Source organism: Sus scrofa, chromosome 8 (assembly GCF_054392235.1).
Source record: "Sus scrofa isolate SSC_HxYL_T2T_F1_AM1 chromosome 8, Sscrofa_HxYL_maternal_Yorkshire_Landrace_v2.0, whole genome shotgun sequence".
Taxonomy (NCBI): Eukaryota; Metazoa; Chordata; class Mammalia; order Artiodactyla; family Suidae; genus Sus; species Sus scrofa.
Window position 1 is genome coordinate 47,639,235 of NC_139390.1, and position 19,612 is coordinate 47,658,846.

The 19,612-nt window shown below is 37.6% G+C and overlaps 1 protein-coding gene across 4 annotated transcripts in view; it reads right to left on the minus strand.

The window, feature by feature from the left end:
• The window catches only part of GASK1B (golgi associated kinase 1B), a 61,821-nt gene that overhangs the window by 17,299 nt on the left and 24,910 nt on the right, over positions 1-19,612 (minus strand). The window lies entirely within an intron of this gene.

Consider the following 19,612-nt stretch of genomic DNA (forward strand, 5'->3'; position numbering starts at 1 on the left):
TCATTTAGGTTGCTTCCATGTCTTGGCTACTGCAAATATGCTACAATGAACACTGAGGTCATGTACCTTTTCAAATTATAGTTTTATTTGGATATATGCCCAGAAGTAAGATTGCTCAATCACATAGGAGTTCTATATTTATTTTTTTAAGGAAACTCCATACTGTCCTCCATAGTGTTTGCTTGATAAATGTTTTTTTATTTGTATTTTATTTCCCCAATAAATTTTTTTCTACTGTACAGCATGGTGACCCAGTTACATATATGACAAATGTTTATTATTAAAAGAACTCTGCTTATAGTTGGTATCCACTATTTACAAAGCTCCTTCAAAATACTGTCTTCTATTGGGAAGAGTGAAATAAACAAAATAATGCTGGCAGAGTAAGAAGAGGGTCTTTCTAAAACTGCATCTAGGAAATGGAGTGGAAAATAATGAGAAAGAAGCAAAGAATAGAGCTGCCTCTGCTTCTCATTTGCTCCTGGGTGGAATCTTTACATGAGTTTAATTGCACTAACCTTAGGCCACCAAGTTCCACATCCCACAGCAAGTCCATGTAACACCCTGCACGTAAGAGACCCTTGATAGACACACAACGAACAGGTGTGACAGAAATAACAATAGGACAATAATTCACAGTTTTCTGGAAGATTCCTTTGAATCCCAACGATTTTACTTGACATCTTGTTTTTAGAAAATTCATAGAGAGAAAGTTTTCAGTAATTATCTTATTTCAAAAAGTAAAAAGACAGAATTGCTACCATTATCAGGCCCACATTAGGTGTAGAGAAAAGCTCATTATTCACACTGGAAAATCCTTCCACTTTGATTTGTCTTGATGTAAATCAATGCAACAGTTGTCATGTTATTTGAGGAACTAGATTTGGATCCTTGTGGCCTAATGGCTGTGTGGAGGTGAAGTACATCATAGAGAAGGACAACCTCCAACACATCCTACGGTCCCCACAGTGCTTGTGATTACAGGCCCAGGGCTGTACCCTGGGAGCTCTACAAAGAAAAACCAAAAGCAGCATTCTCACCAGCCCGCACCTGTATCACCAGGGAACTATCACCTCATAAAACAATAGGTTTCATTTTTGTTCTGTGCTACCATGGCAACCAATGCCTGTTAAATTAGGATGCATGCAAATTAGTGACTAGCAGAGTAGATGACAAAAGATGGGAAAAGTAAAAAGCATTTGCAGTACCGTACATCTAATAAGGGGCATCGGCTCCCCTGTGCCTCAGGCTCTGTAAACAGCAGTCATGGCTCTCCTCAGCTTATTATCCAGAATTCCATATTTAAAAATAACTATCTGTGTGGACCAATTCAATGCAGACTCTCTAGTCTCCGTCACATTACTGAATCATGAGTAAAGACGATAGGATTTCTTTATGAATAAGTAAAAGTGTTTTTAATGGTACAATATATATTGGATCAATTTCTACAGACGCAATATTTTGAATTTATAAACCTCTGATTAAGTACGGGAAGTTAAATGTCATTCTGCCACAGAAAGACTTTGGAGAGAGCCACCAGGCAAGTGACAATCTATTTTTAGAAAAGGAAAATTCACATTCTGTAATTTGCACTAGCAGAGCTGTGAAAATAGCCTCTGCCAAAGGCACACCTACCTTCCTATAAAGATCTCTAAAAGAGTACTTGAACTAAGAAAAACAGGAATTTTTACATTTTATGAAACTCTGATTTGTAGAATGGATTTACAGTAAGCAAATAAATTTAAAATAGCAATAAAATAAACTTAATGTAAGTAAAATGTCTTAAAATGCTTTCTTTCAGTGAAATGAAATAGGATTTGTAATGATTTAGCATTAAGTATGGTTGTAAATAGGTTTAAAATGATGGACATTTACATCTCAGGGAATCATGCCATTAAAAGTGTTTCATTTGCTCAACACGATGTGCATTCATTTTCAGCATTCTTATGGAATTTTTATCAGTTTTATTTTCCCCTATCATGTAGCATTTTATTACAAGAACACTGACAGAAATAAGTAAACTAAATGACTCTACTAAAACACAATTCTGATTACGGTGACAAAGATTCTTTGCTTGACCCAACTTTAGCCAGATTCCTGAGCCTTATAGGCCTATCTGTGCTCTTCCTTATACAATCTAGTTCAGCAAGAATCCTGCAAAGTCAGTTTCACTAGAAGCTTCACCAGCAATATCTCATCACTTTCAATATCTTACTGGGATCCTTGCCTTCCACCATCTAAAGGTAATGTTTGATCACTTGGCCTGTCTTTAGCAAGAATCTGGTTAGACCAGTTTACCTGGAACTCCCCTCCCCTCTTATGCTTCTCCTAGCCATTTTCCATCCACTGACCCCTATTCTTCTGGCTCTAAATTCCCACTTGGACTGCTGTATTCCAGGTTGAGCCCAATTTCTCACCCCCCTATAAAACCCACTGCAGTGGTCCCTACACCTATTGCGATGTCTTGAATAAAGTTTGACTTACCATCTTTAACATGCATCACAGAATATTTTTTCTTTAACAATCATTAACACAACCTAATGTAACACATCCAAAAGTTAATTAAACTCATTATTTATGGAAATGGTTCTCTTTATAAAAAGTGAATCCTGAAAGACTGATTATTTTTCTGGTTACTTAAAAATAAATACTACTTGAGAATAGAATGGTGGTTGCCAGGGGCTGGAGAGTGGAGGAAATGGAAGATGTTGGTCAAAGGATCCAAACTTTTGGTTGGAAGATGAATAAGTTCTGAGGACTATATTTAGTAACATTGTATTGTACACTTGAAATTTTCCAACAGAGTTGATCTTACACATTCTCCCCACTTAAACACACACACACACACACACACACAAAATACACAAGGTAACTGTATGAGGTGATAGATGTGTTCATTAGCTTGATTGTGGTAAATATTTCACAATGTGTATTCATATCAAATCACCACATAGTATACTTTAAGTATATACAACTGTATTTGTCAATTATTTCTCAATAAAGCTGGAAGAAAAAAGAAGGGAGGGAATAGATAAATAAATTCTGCTTACTAAATTAAATTTTTTAAAATATTATTCTTACATACACATATAGAATTTCCCATTTGAAAATAGATTTGTTTCTTTGCCCCCTGGGTTGGCAAGTAGCTATAAACTAAGGCCCTTCATGGAGCTTGGATACAAAGTTCCAAGACCTTGCTAAAGCATTTTATAACACAAAGTTTCTAATTATCAAAATAACCCAAAAGTCTAGGTAACATTTTTTCCCTACATTACAAAGAAAGAAAAAGGCTCAGAAAAGCTAAGCAACCTGCCCAAGGAGACACAGCTAGTGAATGACTGGATTTCTACCCACTTCTGCCTTTACCACACTGCCTCCCAAGGCAGAGAAGACAAGATTCTTGCTTTCATGGAGGTTCCTTTCTAAGGCCTCTAATTTTGGAATGTTAAACGTTCCGCTTATATGACATTGTATATCCCACACATCAACCAACATCACCTTTTGTCTAGCGTACATACTCAATAAAGGTGTGTTGGAAAAAAAAATGAAAGGATGAACTCTAGTTTCTACTGAAATTTGTCTAATGCAGATAGCTAACTTCTAAAAGACCACTAGTCAGACCATACCTTTGTGCTTTCCTCTACCCCTTGTCTTGTAAAGAGCTCAGAATCTTAAAACAAGAATCACAAAATCTTAGAATTACAGAAATATAATAACACTGCAGTTACTAGAGACTACAAAGGCCGAGACGAGTTTATTTCAGAAAAATTACCCTCAAGCCATAATTCTCAACCTTTTTATTTCAAAACTTTTTGATACTCTTAAAAACATTGAAGGCTCCCAAAAGTTTAATTTATGTTCGTTATTTTCTAAATAGGAACTTTCAAATTTTTCAGTAGTTACTATTAACTCATTTAAAAATAACACTGTTACACCCATTACATGTTGATATAACATATATTTTTACAATAAATTGCTATACTTGCTTTAAATAAAATAAGAGAAATGAATTGTTCTTGCAAGTTAAAACGGTGTTGATTGAAAAAACAGAAATTAGTTCATCTCATGATCCAAAGAATTGCATAAGCAGTTTTCCTCAAGACAAGCATGGCACTGTAGGAAATGTTAGAAGTGCTTCATGCAATCTTTCCACTTTGTCACTCAGAATATTAAGAAGATGTACACTTACAGATAGAGATTTAAGAACATTAAGAGTTTTTATTGCTTAATCAAGGACATCCTTAAGTGAATCAGGCATTTATTCCATGTGCTTTTTTCATGTGAGTCCATTGGCAACAAAGAGCAGAACAACTGTTGGTACAGTCTGGTGCCCAGACACAGATTCATCCACAGTTGTAATTTTGTAAATACTGTTTTTTAAAAAAGAAAAGAAAAGAAACTCTCTCAACATCATTACGGACAGAGTTTTGATCTCATGGACCCCCTGAAAGTACCACTGAAAAGACACTGCTCCCAACAGTCCCATCCAATGTGACCACAAAGAGTAGCAAATGTTATCTGTGTCCATAAAAACCATGGTACTAGTAGAATCCTTATGAACAAGCTCCTTCTTTACTTTCTGAGTCTACCTCATTGTGCAAAAGAAACCATAAATCTTTTAAAAATAAGTGTATATTATGTATATATATATATAGAGAGAGAGAGAGGGAGAGCGAGCACCAGATAACTATCTGCTCATCCTCTCATTGTTCCTATGGCAATACTGTTGTGTTTTCTTTTCCACGGTTTTCTTTCTTTTCTTTTCTTTCTCTCTTTCTCTCTCTCTTTCTCTTCTTTCCTCCCTCCCTCTCTCCCTACCTGTCTTTCTTTCTTTCTTTGTTCCTGTCTTCCTGGCAACACCCATGGCATATGGAAGATCCCAACCCAAGAATGGACCCAAGCCACTGCAGTGACAATCCTGGAGCCTTAACCTACTGAGCCACATGGGAACTCCTTCCATGGCTGTCTTCTTTATTTCCTGTAAGATTTATCTAGAGGTCTAATGTTTAGACCTCCTGTTTTCCTGGAACACAGCAGTCAAAGATGGTTTCAAACTCTCTACTTTCCAATGGCATAGGATTAGCAAGAAAGCCATCCCCAAATCTAGCTCAAACCATGCATTAAACAATCCTTGAGTATCAAAGATTATGGAATCACACAAGCTTCCTCCAATCCCTGATTGCTCCAGCCGAACTATGGATACAAGACTTAGAATGGAAGCACACTGACCATGCACTGATCAATTTCAGCACAGCCTAAAAATTCCATGGCAAGGGTTGAAATAAGCAAATACGACTTGTAGTTAAGTAAAATAGACTGTGCTTTCAATTAATAAATTAGAATTGACCTGGAAATGCTCAGTTGGTTGTCACTTAGACACATGAGGTTTATGAATATAACTTATTTGATCAGACATTTCCTATTTGACTTCAACAGAGTGAAAGCCTGTCAACCACCCACATTTTATGCAAATGATGCATTAGCATAATCCATGCTAGAAATCTCTGAGAATAAATGCTAAACAGTATGTGGACAAAATACATAAAATTCCAGGGGTTTTAAGTTGGAAGCAGACATCTGAGAAAGTTTATGCTCATTAATAGGAAGAATGTGCTTTGAGACATAAAGAATCCTCACCAGCAAGTAGTCCAGGATCCAGAGATGTGCCTTCCTTTTGCAGAGGCCAGGTAACCATCAACTATGTCTCTATGGAGGGCTAGGGTCAGTGTGGCTGGACAACACTTTCCGTTCAAAGTTGCCTCCATGCAAAATCAAATAAATACCTCCAGTTATGTGGAGTGAGAGAGATGTGCTCTCTAGAAACCAGGTCTCCATGGAGAAATGAGGTTGAAGCTCAAAAGACAGATGGACAATAGTCAGGGCTCAATAGTCAGTGCCTTTGTGTTTACCTTCTCCATCCTATCACATTCTTAGAGAGAATTTTTAGCGGCAGCAGTTCATTCCATTTAAGAGCCATAAAAAGTGAAACTATTTGCCTTTTGAAATATAGGTCAGGAGTTCCCATTGTGGCTCAGAGGAAATAAATCCGACTAGTATCCATGAGGATGCAGGTTTGATCTCTGGCTTTGTTCAGTGGGTCAGGGATCCGGCATTGCTATGAGCTTTGGTATAGGTTGCAGGTATGGCTCAGATCCCATGTTGCTGTGGCTGTGATGTATAGCCGGGCAGCTGCAGCTCCCGTTTGACCCCTAGCCTGGGAACTTCCATATGCCTCAGGTGTGGCCATAAAAAATAAAAGAAAAAAAATGAAATATAGGTTAATATATTGCTACTGTTGGTTTCTTAGTCTCCCCAAGGTTTTAAGGTTTCTTAATGGGAAGGATGAACTAGGAGATCAATTCCTACTGGAGAAGATTTTGCTGACTTCCTAGATGGAACTGGTTGGGTGACACAACCAAGGAGACATTTTGGAAGGAGTCAGACTGAGAAATGAGAGAACAGTGGTTCCAAGGCATAAAAATGACATTGTGTAAGATTTAAGAGCCAAACACAAAATTGGAAAGGATGCCTGTGGCCCACAGATGGATTGAGAATTATCTTGCTAGAACACAGAATCCCTCAATTCAAGTTTGTTGAATTTAACAACCCTGTAAGCAGTATCCTGTATGCTATGATTCCTAGTTCTGTTTCCAAAGGAAAATCAAAAGTACTAAGATAGGCTAATAGGAAAAATGGAATGGATGGTTATAAAGCAAATTAATTAAATAGAACACCTATGAAGCCAAACAAAGCCTTTCAAAAGATGTAAGAGTACAAAAGAAAGAATATGGTGTTTGTTACATTAGGATTCCAGTTCCAATCCTTGGAAAATTTCTTGGCTTCTGCCTTGTAGACCTATGCTCTAGGGTATAGACCCTCTCTAATAGCCATTTCCCACTACTCTCCTATTTCAGGCATACTAAACCACAGCCTAGCTAAACCCAGTCCCTCTCTAATTGTTAAAAGGAGAAGCAATTGTTAAAGACCAAGAAGAATTGCAAGTGCAGAAAATTCATGTAGTCAATTGCACTTCAAATATGTAAGCTTTTAAAAGCATACTTAATATGCTTATGAGATCTACTTAATATGCATGCAAAATGATTTTTAAAATTAGATGAAAAGACCCATAATAATCTCATGAGGGTGATCATCTCTGGAGAGAAAGTGCAGGAGGGAACATGAGGAGGTGGTTGAAGGAACATTAACCAACTTTAGTGTATTTCTTTTTTTCTTTTTTTTAGTTTTTTGTCTTTTTTGGGCCACACTTGTGACATATGGAGGTTCCCAGGCTAGGGGTCCAATTGGAGCTACAGCTGCCGGCCTATAACACAGCCACAGCAACGTGGGATCCAACCCACATTTGCGACCTACACCACAGCTCACGGCAACACTGAATCCTTAACCCACTGAACAAAGCCAGGGATCTAACTCACGGTTACTAGTTGGGTTCATTGACCTCTGAGCCATGAAAGGAACTCCAACCAACTTTGGTGTATTTCAATCTCTAAAGTAAATTCTAAAAGCTAATATACTCAAGAAATTGACAGGATAATTCTAAAAGTTATGCTGTTCTTTTTTTTGGGGGGGGCCACACCTGTGGCATATGGAAGTTCCCATACTGGGGTCATCAGGGCTGCAGCTGCCGGCCTATGCCACAGCCACAGCTTACAGCAATACTGAATCCTTAATCCACTGAGTGAGGCCAGGGATCGAAGCCTCATCCTCATGAATACTAGTTAGGTTCGTTACTGCTGAGCCAAAATGGGAACTCCAATTTTTTCTTTTCTTGTATGTCTCGGTGAGGCAACTTTGAAGAACAGAATCTAAGAATAAAGTCCCAGCTAGCTTCACAAATTATGTAGGCTGAGAACCCTGAAGTTAACACACACAGGGAGGTATTATCTGCAGTTTCTCCATCTTTGAAAAAATTACCGGGTTTGCAGGTCCATGGAAATTGCCTTCCATGCTCTCATGATTTCCTACAGCACCAAAGGCTACAATGAGCAGCTCTATGTTGCAGAAAATTCAAAGACAGATCTACATGATCCCTACCACTAAAGGCTTACAGTATTTGGAGATTCAGGAAAGCATAGCTATATATATTAACAATAAATTCAAATTCTTATAAATTGGGTGATTCTAGATGGTAACTGTGCTGGTCTACTGAGTGCTTGCTGTGGTCAGTGTCTTAGTCCATTTAGCTGTTATAACAAAATACCATAGACTGGATAGTTTAGAATTACAAACATTTATTTCTCACAGTTCTGCAGGCCAAAAGTCTGAGATCAAGGTGCCAGCACTGTTGGGTTCTGGTGAAGCCCTCTTGTGGGTTGCTCACTGCCAATTCTGTGCTGTGTCTTTTCTGGCAGACAGGACTGGGGGCACTGCTGGGTTTGTTTGTCTGTTTGTTTGTTTTTGTCTTTTTAGGGCCTCACCCACAGCATATGGAGGTTCCCAGGGTAGGGGTCTAATGGGAGGTGTAGCTGCCAGCCTACACCACAGCCATAGCAACACCAGATCCTTAACCCACTAAGCAAGGCCGGGGATCAAACCCACATCCTCATGGATACTAGTGGGATTCATTACAACTAAGCCACAACGGGAACTCCTGGGCTTCTTTCATATGAACACTAATCCCTTTCATGAGGGCTCTGTGATGACCTCGTCACTTCCCAAAGGCCCTGCCTCCTTATATTACCATTTTGGGGGTTAAGAGTCACAAATGATTTGGAGGTGGCAGGAGGGACAAATATTCAGCCCTTGAAAACCAGGTACCAAGATAAGTATTATTTCCTGTTATTCTCACAACAAATTATGTGCATTACTTCATGTTATTCTCACAACCAAAGGAAGTAAAATCAATTTTTTTAAATAATAAAGAAATTAAAGCTCTGAGAGTTTATAAAGTTGCCCAAGATTACAGAGATGACTATTGAAGAAACAGATTTGAATTTAAGTCTCGCTTACATAGATGCTATTTCATGCCATTTCTCTGTGAATTTAGTGAACTGAAAACTTGTAGACTTTTTAAAAAATATGTATTAAATGTTCAACAGAGGAAGGGAGCATGCTCAGGTTAAGTTAGTCCCAGAGGCTCTGCAAAGAAGGAATGTGAGCTGGACTTGGAGGGGTGGGGAGCCTGTCCACCAGGGAAGAAGAGAAGCAGTGTTTCAGTGGCGAGTAGAGTAGAAAAGTATATGGAGGCTTGTACAATTGCTGACAATGGGGAATAAACTGAACTCTAAAATTACACACACACCTGACAGTTAACAAACATGCACTCCTTACTGTCTTTGTTAACTGCACAGTTCTCAGCCTCCAGTACACAAATACTGTGCATCATGACAGATGAGAATGAAAAAAGAAGTTAGAAGGTCAGGACATGCTGTTTCTTAAAAGTAATGCTAATTTTTTTCTGTATAAACTGTACCACTAGATAAACACATATTTCATAAACTGTACCACTAGAGAACTAGATAAGAGATGAAGGGAAATTACTCTTTAAATAAGTATTCCAACCAATCAATGAGAAAGCAATAATAGAATATCACCAGTTTTTAATGTCTAGTGAACAGAGGGATCAATATTGAGCATTAACAGTAGCTACTATCATGAAAAGAATGACTAACTAGACATCTACCAGTATCTCCCAGTGTGACACACCACTGTCTTTAAGGAAGTCTGGATAAAATAAGTTAAATCTAAATTGTTCAAGTATCCAAGCCTGATACCAACATACAGGGGAACAGATGACAGAAGGGCAAATAAAGTCACCATAGAAGGTCAATCTAGCAAATTCCAGGGTATAGACCTCTACAAAACAAGCCACCTGGTTTCCTCTATAAGTAGAAGGATAGGCAGGAAAAAATTAGAGAGGAAGTGCCATTTATACATTAAAAAACATTCTAAACATTCACAAAGTATAGGCTTCAATTGCATTCTGATTGAATTCAACTGTGAGATAGATGGATAGATAGACAGACAGACAGACACAGACAGACAGAAGGACAGGCAGACAGATGGATACATAGACAAACAGAAACAATATTTGACCTTGACTGGATATTTGACTGAAATTACTGCTAATTTTTCTTTTGGGTGCAATAATAGTGATGTTCTTGTGTGTTTTATCATCTAATGATACATACTGAAATATTTACAGATGAAAGAATATGATGTCTGGTATTTGCCTCACATTAATGTGGGCTCAGGAAGTAAAGATAGAAATGAAACAAGACTAGTTATGAGTCAATTGTCATATCTAGATAACAGATACATGAAGATTCATTATAATATTCTATCAACTTTTATGTCGGTTTATTTTCTCCTTAATAAAAATTTTAATGCATTAGGGCATATAAAATTTATTTTCCAATCAAATGGAAGTCTTAAGAGGTTTTTTTATTTTCTTCCAAAAGAAGCAATATGATTAAAAGGGAAGCAGGCAAGAAAAATTCAGCAGTGACTTGCACAATAAATTGCTGCTGGGGAAGGCTAGAAACAAGGAAATCACTTAGATGTCTCTTACAGCATCCTGACCCATAGGGATGAGTCAGATGAGGGCAGCATTAACAGGAAGGGAAAGAAAAAAGTGATTGGAGTGATTCCAAAGAACTATCAAAGTTTAGCACTATTCAAACAAGAGACACTAAGCAAAGGCAGATTAAGAGATGACTCAAAAACTTCAAACCTGGCTGATTTTAAAAAATAACAATGTCATAAATAGAAATAGGTAAATCAAGAAAGTACATTGTTAGGGAAAGAGGTGACAAATTTGCCTCCAGACCTCAAGTTTGAGAGGCTTAAGTGAAAACTTGCTTTCATTAGAAAAAAAAATTTTGCAAAAATAAAATGTTTTACTTGTATTTGTTAAAAGGAAATTCTTGTTTGGCTACACATGCCTAAAAATGATGTCCCTTGTGCTCACTGCACAAATAGGATGACTTATTCAAAAATAAAATGTCATAAATTAAAGTTGTATAATAAAGTAATTGAATAAAAATGTAAGTCAAATCTTCTTGGGACTAATATTAAGATAACCCAAATCCTTCTTTAATAAAAGCCCTATCTTGACATTGTTTAGCCATTTCATTTCTATCCTTTCTCCTGAAAAAAACTCTTATGTTCTTTGATATCAGAAGCAAACCTGTATGCTTCTTTACCTCACTTTCTTATTTCTAAACATATAAACATAGGAAGCAATAAAGATTGTAGGTGTCCAATATATACCAAGTTTCCTAGCCAACTTTCTCACATATTGCAAGCAGCACTGAGAAAAATGAAACGATAGCGTCATGAGATAATTTGGAGAGTCTTCTGAGCCCTCTTTAATAATCTCCGTATTGTAGCACCATTAATACTAAAAATAATTTTTCCTAGTGACAGTGGGAACATATGTATTGTAGAAACTACGTCAAAGTCAGACTTCTGGATTTCCAAAGGGCAAACATAGTTTCATCCAATGAAAATTTTACTATTCACCACAACATATTTCAGGTCTTGGCACATGTGTATCTGCAAAGTGTGAAGGTTGTCATTTTTAAAGCCTAGACTGACATATCCCCCATGTCCTTTTTCCTTAGTGACTGTCTGTAATCAAGAGAACCACTGTGATTTTTCAAAGAGCAATAAAAAGCAGGAATGCAATGTTCTCTAAATCTGCTCATCCTTGGCAATCCTTGCTTCCTAGATCCTAGCCAATTCAGCATGCCAGCCAATATTGCCAAAGATAATCCCAGACTTTCTTTGCTACTCGAAGCCAAGAGGTGTCTGACCATATCATCTTTCATCATTTGCTAGCAAATGAATGAGAAATGACATCATTTGCTGCTTGTTTGTACTTACCAATAAATGCAGCAAAGGCCACTGCTAATTATGCAAAACAATAAAACCATCCCAAACTATGTATTTGAAATTCCAGTGTTTGAGACCCCGGATTGCTACACCTTTTGCTGTCAGAGCACCTGCCTGGGAGTATTTTTCCTCACTGACCTCTAAAAGCTGGAGGTGATAGCTGAATAGTAGGGATAAAGGAGGGCGTGCTTTGAAACCTTCATCATCTACCATGGAGACTGCAGCTGGAATCTTTCTTTGATGAGCATGTAGAATGTTCCTATAGAAACAATTTCTTTCTAATGAAAAAGAGTGTTTCCTCTTGTTTAGAAGATCATTGATTGAAATTTTTAATTTTCCTATCATCATACCATTAAGAGAACAAAATGGCCCACAGAATCAAGAGGGGGAGAGAATAGGTCAGAGATGAACACACTTATTTATCGAATTATTCATACTAAGAAACTTAATCATTGGAACCCAGGTAAAAGTAGGGGAGACAACTCTAAGGGGGCATGCATCCCGATTCATATTGCTGCTGTTTATTGAATTTAAGAACATAAGGTTAGAGTTCCCTTGTGGCTCAGCATGTTAAAGACCCTGAATTGTCACCATTGTGCAGCAGGTTAAATCCCTGGCCCCAGAATTTCTGCATGCTATAGTTGCCCCAAAGAAAGAAAGAGAAAGAAAGAAAGAAAGAAAGAAAGAAAGAAAGAAAGAAAGAAAGAAAGAAAGAAAGAAAGAAAGAAAGGAAGGAAGGAAGGAAGGAAGGAAGGAAGGAAGGAAGGAAGGAAGGAAGGAAGGAAGGAAGAACGAGCAACAACAAAAAAGAACATAAGGTTATTACTCACAGATATCTGGAAAAAAGCTTCCTTAATGGAACAGGAAGTTTCCAAAGGGCCATTTCTCCTACTTGGTGAACTTTTCCTCATTTCCTCCCACCCTCACCCCCTTTTTTCTTTTCTTCTTTTTTTGGGGGGGGGGGGTTTAGGGCCACACCCACAGCATATCAAGATTCCCAGGCCAGGGGTTGAATCGGAGCTATAGCCACTAGCCTATGCCACAGCCACAGAAATGTGGGATCTGAGCCACGTCTGTGACCTACACCCCAGCTCACGGCAGTGCTGGATCTGTAACCCACTGAGCAAAGCCAGGGATCGAACCTACCTCCTCATGGATAATAATCAGATTCATTTCCACTGAGCCACAACAGGAACTCCTTACTTGCTGTACTTTGTTAGAATTCTTCTCTCTGCAACTCTCTTCCTGACTTGTGCTCACCTGGTTTCTGCAAGTTCTTCAATTTCCACATTAGATGTCACATTCTCCATCCACACTCTTTTACCTCAAATTTCACAAGAATCATAGTATCTTACTTGTTTCACTAGGATGTTAAACTCAATGATTAAACTCGGCTATGAGCTGTGATTATCTGTCCTTTTCTCTAGATTGCATAACTCTTGAGGGCAGGGAGACGGCCTTTTATCTATTTATCATGAGTATTAAAGTCTGCTAAGCATCTGGAACAGAGAAGACTCAAAAGTCATCTGTCAAATCCAAGTGGAAAGAAATATGTGACACTTATTTTGTTGATGGTGGAAGCAAATATTTCCTCATACCTTTCTGTTGGCTCCCTCTCTAACACCACTTCATTTCTTATCAAATATACAGGAAATATAAATACAGGGAGGAGTAAAAATATTAAATATTTTCTATTCTTTTGATTTTTCATTTTCTAAACTTCTCATTCTCTTGCTTTAACAAAACTTTACTTCTTGACTGCAAGTACGCTTTTATTTCTTTCAATTTTAACACTTTTAATATGACACTTTGTATTTAATATCTTAATATAACTAGGTAGTTTTCTTTGATTAAAAAAAAAAAATGCCCTGAGAAACTGTGACACTTTCAGACAGACTGCTGCTAATTGAAAGGTTACATAGTTGAATAAGACAGGGACTTGCCCTTGAGAAATTCACAGCTTATTAAAGAAGACAGACTAGTCAAAAATAATTAAAACCTAATAGGCTAAAATCTATCATATAAGTATGAAAGTACATGGGAGTAGAAAAAATGAAATGGTTTGGGAATAACGTACAATTTAATGAGTAAAAATAATGATGCAATACCTACATTTCTATATTGATAAGTTCCTCTATTATTATTTTTGGATGGTCAATTTCTTAATCAATATAAAACACTCAGTGACCACCTGCTGTGTAACAAGCATTATTCCAAATCCTTTATTTGCATAAAAGTATTGAATCCTCTCAATGGCCAGCTATATAAACCATATTATTATTCCTATTTTACAGGTGAGGAAACCAAGGCAAAGAGAGGTTACATAACTTCTCAACGTTAAAAAAAAAAAAAAAATAGTTATTGACAATTGGAATTCAGCAACCTGGCTCCAGAATCTTGCTTGGTTCCTAACTATGATATAGACTATATCTAAGAGGAAAAAACAAATTTTCTACCTCCTAAATCTTCTTCTGTTATTTTATTTAATCTTTTGAAAGACATTTGACCAAATCTTCGAAACTCAAATGCCTTCTAGAATACAACTCTTTGTAATCCTAATGGAGGCGAATTTCTCTCCACTCAGTTCATACCCCCACGCCTCAAGAATAAAAGCTTACTGTGCTTCCCTCACATTCTACGGACCCAGTGAAATGGCATAGGCTTTGTGAATGTAGATTTGTTAACTGGATGAAACACAAAGAATGTTGTGTACGGAAAATTAACAACCACGTTCTCTATTCCCTTGCCTTTCTGTAGCATCACAGAGCAAGTGATTTCGGTTTGCTTCGAGCATAACTTTTCTAAGATTGCTCACAAAATCCACTCAATACAATCCAATCCATTCCCAAACGCCATTTAAATAAACCATGTCTTTGAATTTAAAATTAAAATTTCAGCATAATTGATAAGCATTAGTATGTAAAAGATAATTATTCACTATGGTAATGCATGGAAAATGGCCCAAGTTTGTTCATTTATTCATTTATTTGCTGAGTAAACATTTCCAAAAAACTTCTCTCTCTAAACATTGTATGATGTTCAATATAGGAAGTAAAAAGATTAAATAAAATATGATATTATTAAAATTTCTCCAGAGTAAAATCTACTATTGGCAAAAGTCAATAGAAAAACAGCAAAGTAAGAAAAATTATGTGAGACATTTAGGACTGGATAATGGCTAATTTTCATGATATAAAAATTATTTTTATAAATCAATAAAAAAGGTATGGAATGCAATAAAAAAAAAAAGCTTGAACAGGCAATTCATAGAAAACAAAATGCAAGTAATCACTACGTGAAAAAATGATATCCTTGATCACACTCATCATGAAAGAACTGGAAACATACAGAAGACTCCATTTTCATCCATAAAATCAGCACAAATGTTAATCAGTTTTCTACTTACCAAAGTTGGTAAGAGAGAAGGAAACAGGAACTCTCCTACCTTCCTAGTGGATTGCAAAACACTGCAACATGAGAGGAGATTAGACTTTTGTCTCTGACTGTGGGAAGTAAATAAATATTGTATGGATAAAAAAAAAAAGCTCAAGTCCATTCTCACAAATGCCATCCTTGTACATACAGTTTGGTATACTTTTGTAAATAGGGATGAAACTATTTTTATTTGTTTGTTTAGATTTTTGCTTGTTTGTTTGTTTGTTTTGGCCACACCCACAGCATGTGGAGGTTCCTGGGCAAGGGATAAAAAAGGAGCAGTGACAACGCCAGGTCCTTAACCACTAGGTCACCAGGGAACTCCCCAATATAAACTCTTAATAGTCAGGTTAACTTCCCATGTTTAGAGTCAGTACTTTAGTTAGAGCCAAAATTATGAACTCCAGTCTAGCTTAGACAGCTCCAGGAAAGTCTTGCTGAGATCTCCTTCTCATGAAACATCAAGGATAAGAAAAGCCCCTCCCTCCCCCAAGCAGAAGCGGAGGGTGGACAACAAATAGAGCTGACCTACCAAGAGAATCATTTTCTGCAGAAGTGGCAGCAGTCTGATGCCCAGTGTCTCAAGCCAAAGGTGATCTTGGCTCATAGGGTTCATGTGGACTAGAGGGAGTCATCCAGGTAATAAATACCAAAGCCTGAATTCAGGTAAGGCCACAAACTCTCCCTGAAAGAAGATGGATTAGGAAGACACTACGGATTTAGTTCTTGTTTGGATGTGAGGGTAAGTATCACGAAGCACCTAAATGACACCAATTTTCTGACTTGGAAAATTGGATGACAGTGGTCCACTCCCCCATAAGATGAAGAGGAAGAGGAACTGTAGGACATTTGTCTCTTAAGCCAGAACTCCTGACTCTGACTCCAGGTTCGAATGCAGATCTATGATCTTGGCCAAGTTATTTAATTGCTCTTTGCCTTGATATCCTCATCTCTGAAATAGAAATACTAGTATCTACTTTAGAGTGTTACTATGAGGATTAACTACATTAATGCCTTAGTGCTTAGTATCAAGGGCTTAGAACAGTGCCAGATGCATAGTAGGTGTTATATGATTGCTAGATTATTAACAGTATTAGTTTCAGAATTTGAAATATCTAACTTCATTGAAAACTTCTAGGAGTGATTTCCTGTGCCCAAATGCATCCTCTAGACCACAGACAATAGACAGAGTGATGATAAAAGCTGCTGATGCACTTAGGAAGAGACTGGCCCACTGGGATTCATTCCTGCTGAGTCAGGCTAATGGACAGGGAGAGTTACGAAGAACTCTATCTTATGAAAATAGCTCTCTTCCTCAGTGTTCTATCATATCTCTTATCAGCAGGGAGTGTCACTATTCTCCTAAATAACTGCTTCAGACAAATGGTACTCAGGAACACATCTTTTTTCTGCACTTCCCAGGTAGTGTGTTTTTCACAAGTTGGTTTTGTAATAGGGAAAAACAAATCTGACTACATTTTAGATCTGTCTCTTTTACTGTAACATTTGTATTCTATTGCCTTTGCTTCTGATTATGCTGCCTATGCCCAGTTAAGAATGTTGTCTATAGCCTGAAATATACAGGACAGCCCATCTCCAAGGCTCTGACCTCTAAAAGTGTAACCCTTTTCCATTCATATAGATATAAAAAGTTACAAAACAGAAAATAATATTTGTCTTGTTGGAGGGTGAGGAGAATCTACACAGACAGCTGCAAGAACAAAGGATTCTGATACCAAGAAGTTTGCAACAACAAACCACACTTGTCCCTCACCTTGCTTTTTAAAATGCTTTGCTGAAATCATTTGGAGAATTTGGGGTTTGGAGGCACCATCCATTGGTCTCCTTGCATGACCCCACAAATAAACCTTTCCCTGCTCCAAACTCCAATGTTTCAGTTTTGTTTGGCCTCACAGTGAGTCAGGCACCAGGGCCTGCATTTGGTAACTGTGGCAACCCTGCCTCCAGCAAGTCTATTCAGGCCATTTCCCAACAGCATTACTTTTTATTTAAGGTGAGTACATTGATATATTTTTTAGACATAATACTATTGCAACCTTAAGAGATTATAGTATACCATAAAAATAACTTTTACATGCACTGGGAGACCTAAAAATTCATGTGACTCACTTTATTGCAATATTCACTTACTATAACGGTCTAAAACTGAACTCAAATTCTCTCTGATGTGTGCCTTTATTTAGAATGCCCTAGATATCATATGAACATTGCCATCCCATGTTCTTTCTCACATTTTCCCTATTAGCTTTTTCATTTCCAGCACACGATCCTACTCAAACTCTCTCCTGAAGCTATCTCGTTTATAGCAAAATGTTCTTTTTTCAACCTCATAACAATAAGAATGTACATTATTTCAGCCAGCAATTCTTACATGGATCTATCTTTTTGTTTTATGCACTATATTTTTCTAACTAAAGCATGCTTTAAAAATGAAACTTGGGAGGGGCAGTGAGAAAACCATCTTATACTACTTTGTACCTCTGTGGTTGTTTTCTACAGCATAAGTCACAGTAGATATCACACAAATACATTTTCATTGGTTGAAGGATAGTTGACACTTCCCTCAACAGAAAGGAGAATGATAAATGCAGATGGTAAGTTGCCATTTAGTTGAAGTTTCCAAATTTAAAACAAATGTAACCAGAGACAACTTCTAAAAGGGTCTTCAGTCTATTCATTACAGGTAAGCTCTTCTGTAATCATCTAGAAACCTCAAGTCTTCTCCTTCTCATAGACTTTACCACCAGGTTCATGGATCTCATCATCCTCAGAAATATCAACATCTATGTGGACCACCCCCCACAGTGAATACCTTTATCTACTTACCCCAACTATCTTCATTCATTCCCCATTTTATTGCTACTACATTTTATCACACCAGCTTCTTTCATTAAAATGAGGATAACCTGGTAGTTATTCTACAATAATAGTTAAAAATACGGAATCTACAGGTAGCCTAACTTGCTCACATCTCTATTTCAGAACTTACTAGCTAGGCTACACCGAACAGGAGAGGTGGCTGTTAAGAAAAGATTCTCCATGGCATTTCTGCCATCTTATATCAAGTTTTTCTCTGCACTATCTTTTAAAGGATGTCAGTAGAGCAAAACAGCCTTGGAAGAGACAAAGAGTGTCTCCCTCTGGGGTGGAAGACAGATTTCTTTTTTGACCAAAATGATAAAGATAATGTCTCCTTTTGGGGTAAATCCTGGGAAGCTTTGCTGGCAGCCTCTTAGAAGATTAGGGGTTTCTTAAACTTAGAGTTCCTCAGAAGGTACAAAAACCCACTGTGTGCAGAATTCACAGGGGCCATTCCCTATCATCACAATGGAACTCTTGGAGCAGAGGAACATGAAGTCATTTGTCTTGGAGTGTTTTGACTTCTGCTACCATATATGAACCTGTGGCTGGCTTACTTGTTAGTTTGCAAGCAGGGTGAGACCTGACTCTTCATAGTTCTTGATAATAACCTCTTTCTGCCTTAGTTTCCCACCTGTAAAACAGAGAGAGTGTGCCTACCTAACAGGGGTGGTGTATTAATTAAATGGAATAATAAGATTATACAAAGCTTAAAACCAACCTGAGCCTCACTGCTGCACTCTCATTAGTGTTCAGTGACTCTTAACTGCCTCCTTGCTAAACCAAGTGACTTACTCTCAGGCTGAATTCCCACAGATGACATGGACACCAGAGATCACAGTGTCTTCCAGGAAAGTTCCTAAAGCCCTGCACTGGGACTCTCCACTAAACTTGCTTTCTTCCTACATTTTCCCTCTCTAGCTTCTTGCTAAAATCACACACACACACACACACACGCACACACACACACACACACACACACACACGAGAATTAACAAAAGGAGATTGTTTTACAGACGTCTTAAGGCAGTCCTAAATTGCCACAAAATACTAATTAATAATACAACAACAGAAAACCAGTTTTTCTAAAACAGAGGAGGGGAAAAGCAGTCATTGGAAGAAGCCGGTAGGGAGAGTCATGAGATCTTTATCAGAAAGAAATGAGGGTTGTGGAGTTCTGTCATGGTGCAGTAGGTTACAACAGAGTGGCTTGGGGGGTTGCTGGAGGTGAGAGTTCAATCCCTGGCCTAGCACAGTGGTTTAAAGGATCCGATGTTGCCACAACTAGGAACTAGCCACAAAAAGAAAAAGTAAAAATAAAAAGCAGAAGGAAATAAGAGTTATAAGATACCTATAAAACACCAAATCACTGAGCTATGCAGAGAGACATATTTATTATTCTCCAATGTCTAATCATTTGGGGTTTTTTTGGGTTTTTTTTTTT